The sequence below is a fragment of the Schistocerca nitens genome, chromosome 9 (genome assembly GCF_023898315.1).
Source record: "Schistocerca nitens isolate TAMUIC-IGC-003100 chromosome 9, iqSchNite1.1, whole genome shotgun sequence".
Lineage (NCBI taxonomy): Eukaryota > Metazoa > Arthropoda > Insecta > Orthoptera > Acrididae > Schistocerca > Schistocerca nitens.
This window is the reverse complement of record NC_064622.1, coordinates 179,692,926-179,698,725: the sequence shown is the minus strand read 5'-3', so window position 1 is coordinate 179,698,725 and position 5,800 is coordinate 179,692,926. Positions and strand designations below refer to the sequence as shown.

Here is a 5,800-nt window from a genome sequence, read left to right as displayed (position 1 = left end):
CTGTTTCGAGCCACTTACTGATTTAACGTAAGACCAGAACTTCCTAGGATTTTCTGTCAAGTCTGTACATAGAATTTTACTTTCGAATTCACTGAACGCTTCTCGCATAGCCCTCTTACGCTAACTTTGACATCGCTTAGCTTCTGTTTGTCTGAGAGGTTTTGGCTGCGTTTAAACTTGGAGTGAAGCTCTCTTTGCTTTCGCAGTAGTTTCCTAACTTTGTTGTTGTACCACGGTGGGTTTTTCCCGTCCCTCACAGTTTTACTCGGCACGTACCTGTCTAAAACGCATTTTACGATTGCCTTGAACTTTTTCCATAAACACTCAACATTATCAGTGTCGGAACAGAAATTTTCGTTTTGATCTGTTAGGTGGTCTGAAATCTGCCTCCTATTACTCTTGCTAAACAGATAAACCTTCCTCCCTTTTTTTATATTCCTATTAACTTCCATATTCAGGGATGCTACAACGGCCTTATGATCACTGATTCCCTGTTCTGCACTTACAGAGTCGAGAAGTTCGGGTCTGTTTGTTATCAGTAGGTCCAAGATGTTATCTCCACGAGTCGGTTCTCTGCTTAATTGCTCGAGGTAATTTTCGGATAGTGCACTCAGTATAATGTCACTCGATGCTCTGTCCCTACCACCCGTCCTAAACATCTGAGTGTCCCAGTCTAGATCTGGTAAATTGAAATCTCCACCTAAGACTATAACATGCTGAGGAAATTTATGCGAAATGTATTCCAAACTTTCTCTCAGTTGTTCTGCCACTAACGCTGCTGAGTCGGGAGGTCGGTAAAAGGAGCCAATTATTAACCCAGCTCGGTTGTTGAGTGTAACCTCCACCCATAATAATTCACAGGAACTATCCACTTCTAATTCACTACAGGATAAACTACTACTAACAGCGACAAACACTCCACCACCGGTTGCATGCAATCTATCCTTCCTAAACACCGTCTGTACCTCTGTAAAAATTTCGGCAGAATTTATCTCTGGCTTAAGCCAGCTCTCTGTACCTATAACGATTTCAGCTTCGGTGCTTTCTATCAGCGCTTGAAGTTCCGGTACTTTACCAACGCAGCTTCGACAGTTTACAATTACAATACCGATTGCTGCTTGGTCCCCGCATGTCCTGACTTTGCTCCGCACCCTTTGAGGCTGTTGCCCTTTCTGTACTTGCCCGAGGCCATCTAACCTAAAAAACCGCCCAGTCCACGCCACACAACCCCTGCTACCCGTGTAGCCGCTTGCTGCGTGTAGTGGACTCCTGACCTATCCAGCGGAACCCGAAACCCCACCACCCTATGGCGCAAGTCGAGGAATCTGCAGCCCATCTCCGTTGTAAATAGCCCAGGCCACACGAGGAAATTATCTCGGTGTTTATGCGAGCCCCTGGTGGGGCGGCTACCCGCACGGCCTGCCTGGTGTACGGAGGAATCGACTACCAGGCGGATACAACAGTACATCTACATCTACATCTACATGACTACTCTGCAATTATCTTACTTGAGTATCGAGCGTGTGACCTACCGGTTTTGTGTGGAACACCCTGTACCTCACCTGTGACGTTATCTGTGATGCACATACACGACGAAGCCTAAGAGTCGTGGAAGCTGGCAGCGTGAAGGCCTGGAGCGTTACCGGGCCGGTGATGCCGGTGTGTGATGGCTGAGGTATTGCTACTGCAGACCAGGAAGAACTTGGCCAGGTCTGTCGGCGTTGGAGCGCTTAGATGAAACTCCTGGTACTGCCAACTTGTAGCGCCGCAAATGAACGGCTGATGCTCCGGAAGGAACTGCTCTGACTGCCGACCTGAGGACTAGGGCGTGATTGACTTCGCACGGTACGACGATGGCCTAAATAGTCGGAGCAGATGGATATCCGGTTGGCGCTCCAAGAGTACGTGGCAAAACAGTGCCCTGCCGACTACGGTCTCTGCTCCGACAGACACGCTGCCTGTCGGTGAGGTTGGCGCCCTCGCACACTGTGAAGGCAACGTGTAACTCCGTTGTAAATAGCCCAGGCCACACGAGGAAATTATCTCGGTGTTTATGCGAGCCCCTGGTGGGGCGGCTACCCGCACGGCCTGCCTGGTGTACGGAGGAATCGACTACCAGGCGGATACAACAGTACATCTACATCTACATCTACATGACTACTCTGCAATTCACATTTAAGTGCTTGGCAGAGGGTTCGTCGAACCACAATCATACTCTCTCTCTACCATTCCACTCCCGAACAGCGCGCGGGAAAAACGAACACCTAAACCTTTCTGTTCGAGCTCTGATTTATTTTATTTTGATGATCATTCCTACCTATGTAGGTTGGGCTCAACAAAATATTTTCGCATTCGGAAGAGAAAGTTGGTGACTGAAATTTCGTAAATAGATCTCGCCGCGACGAAAAACGTCTTTGTTGTAATGACTGCCACACTCTCTCCCCTACTACGTGATAATACAAAACGAGTTGCCCATTTTTGCACCCTTTCGATTTCCTCCGTCAATCCCACCTGGTAAGGATCCCACACCGCGCAGCAATATCCTAACAGAGGACGAACGAGTGTAGTGTAAGCTGTCTCTTTAGTGGACTTGTTGCATCTTCTAAGTGTTCTGCCAATGAAACACAACCATCGGCTCGCCTTCCACAAAATATTATCTATGTGGTCTTTCCAACTGAAGTTGTTCGTAATTTTTACACCCAGGTACTTAGTTGAATTGACAGCCTTGAGAATTGTTATTTATCGAGTAATCGAATTGCAACGGATTTCTTTTGGAACTCATGTGGATCACCTCACACTTTTCGTTATTTAGCGTCAACTGCCACCTGCCACACCATACAGCAATCTTTTCTAAATCGCTTTGCAACTCATACTGGTCTTCGGATGACCTTACTAGACGGTAAATTACAGCATCATCTGCGAACAACCTAAGAGAACTGCTCAGATTGTCACCCAGGTCATTCATATAGATCAGGAACAGCAGAGGTCCCAGGACGCTTCCCTGGAGAACACCCGATATCACTTCAGTTTTACTCGATGATTTGCCATCTATTACTACAAACTGCGACCTTCCTGACAGGAAATCACGAATCCAGTCGCACAACTGAGACGATACCCCATAGGCCCGCAGCTTGATTAGAAGTCGCTTGTGAGGAACGGTGTCAAAAGCTTTCCGGAAATCTAGAAATACGGAATCAACTTGAGATCCCCTGTCAATAGCGGACATTACTTCGTGCGAATAAAGAGCTAGCTGCGTTGCACAAGAACGATGTTTTCTGAAACCATGGTGATTACGCATCAATAGATCGTTCCCTTCGAGGTGATTCATAATGTTTGAATACAGTATATGCCCCAAAACCGTACTGCAAACCGACGTCAATGATATAGGTCTGTAGTTAGATGGATTACTCCTACTACCCTTCTTAAATACTGGTGCGACCTGCGCAATTTTCCAATCTGTAGGTACAGATCTATCGGTGAGCGAGCGGTTGTATATGAGTGCTAAGTAGGGAGCTATTGTATCAGCGTAATCTGAAAGGAACCTAATCGGTATACAATCTGGACCTGAAGACTTGCCCGTATCAAGCGATTTGAGTTGCTTCGCAACTCCTAAGGAATCTACTTCTAAGAAACTGATGCTAGCAGCTGTTCGTGTTTCAAATTCTGGAATATTCCATTCATCTTCCCTGGTGAAGGAATTTCGGAAAACTGCGTTCAATAACTCCGCTTTAGCGGCACAGTCGTCGGTAACAGTACCATCGGCACTGCGCAGCGAAGGTATTGATTGCGTCTTGCCGCTTGTGTACTTCACATACGACCAGAATTTCTTCGGATTTTCTGCCAAATTTCAAGACAATGTTCCGTTGTGGAACCTATTAAAGGCATCTCGCATTGAAGTCCGTGCCAAACTTTGCGCGTCTGTAAGTTTTAGCCAATCTTCGGGATTTCGCGTTCTTCTGAACCTCGCATGCTTCTTCCGTTGCCTCTGCAACAGAGTTCGGACCTGTTTTGTGTACCACGGGGGATCAGTTCCATCTCTTACCAATGTATGAGGTATGAATCTCTCAATTGCTGTTGCTACTATATCTTTGAATTTGAGACACATCTCGTCTACATTTGCGTAGTCAGTTCGGAAGGAATGGAGATTGTCTCTTAGGAAGGCTTCTAGTGACACTTTATCCGCTTTTTTAAATAAAATTATTTTGCGTTGGTTTCTGGTGGATTTGGAAGAAACAGAGCTAAAACCAAAATAAGAGGTAACAACATTTATCCACTTAATGGCATTTAAATAACATTAACTTTTAAAAAAATATTTTAAAGTTTGATACATATAACTTTCAGTACGGTAAAAAGTGAAAGAATCAATATCAATATTTTTTTTTTAAAATGATAAGACTGTCAGTATTAAATTCTAATGTAGGGAGCGGAAATAAGGATATCTAGAGATTAATCAGCCAACGGCCTTACCGCAGTGGTAACAACGGTTCCCGTCAGATCACCGAAGTTAAGCGCTATCGAGCTGGGCTAGCACTTGGATGGGTGACCATCTGGTCTGCCGAGTGCTGTTGGCAAGTGGGGTGCACTCAGCCCTTGTGAGGCAAACTAAGGAGCTATTTGATTGAGAAGTAGCGGCTCCGGTCTCCTAAACTGATATACGGCCGGAAGAGCGGTGAGCTGACCACTGGCCCCTCCATATCCGCATCCAGTGACGCCTGTGGTGTGAGGATGACACGGCGGTCGTAGGCACCGTTGGGCCTTCCCAGGTGCGTTCGGACGGAGTTTAGTTCAGTTTGATGATTAATCAGGCATTGACATAAGGTGACCAGCTTGAAATTAGCCCAGACATCGTTCGATCCCTTCAGTCAGCTTAGATTAGGTACTCTAAAACACACACAGAGCCTTCTTTCATCATACAGCATACTTCTACCCTGCCTTTCAGTGTATTCCCTCTTGACACCACTAAGTCGCGAATGGTGGTGGTTCAGCGTTAGCGGAATCTCCACTGCGCGGCGCCTGGCTCGGAGCTGTCCCTGAAATAACCGACTTGTAACATTTGTTTGTGTCACTGTGGTGCCAACTACTGCTCAAATTGCCGCTGTAGATGCATTATAATGCGCCAGAGCCATACACTGAACGCGATGGTCTTCCCACTCGATAACGCCATTGCAACCGATTGGAGACCGGTCATCTTGCGACTTTGTCTTCTTGTGACCACCGTTGCTAGCATTCATGTACGTTGGCTACATTCCTGCCAACTTCTTCTACAACATTGCAAAAGGAACCATTATACGAACTTAGTAACGTATTGATAATGGCGTCTTTGTCGGCTTAAAGGCATTCTTGACTGACATCAACTCACCACATCCAATCCCAAATGTAACTAAGGCTCACGACAGTTACAGCGTGTATTTAAAGCAAACCTGATTTGTATTCTCATAGTGGCACCACTAGCGCCACTCTTAGACGACTGTTGCGAAATCTGAAGAGACATCATCATTTAGATGTAGAAACACGCCTACCAACTTAAGTTTATGTCACACAACTGCTGTTTGGTACTGCGATTTCCGTCAGTATATTACTGTGGACATGCCCATGCATCTGATTGGGTGACACGAATCCTTTGTCTCGCAGATCGAATTGTTTAATAAAGCCTTGCGTTGCAGTTGCGTGAGGTGCGCTAAGAGAAGAAAACCCTCGCCAAAAAGAAGAAAAAGGTGGCTGTCTAATGGTATCCCAGCACTGTCTTCAGTTTCTTTAGCTTGGTGATACCTAAGAAACTTTGTGTCATTGTACTTCTAAT

At 45.9% G+C, this 5,800-nt stretch overlaps 1 pseudogene; it reads left to right on the top strand.

Annotated features, from left to right (window-relative positions):
- The first annotated feature begins 4,453 nt into the window (after nt 1-4,453).
- Nucleotides 4,454-4,571, top strand: LOC126204522 (5S ribosomal RNA; annotated as a pseudogene).
- Nucleotides 4,572-5,800: the final 1,229 nt, after the last annotated feature.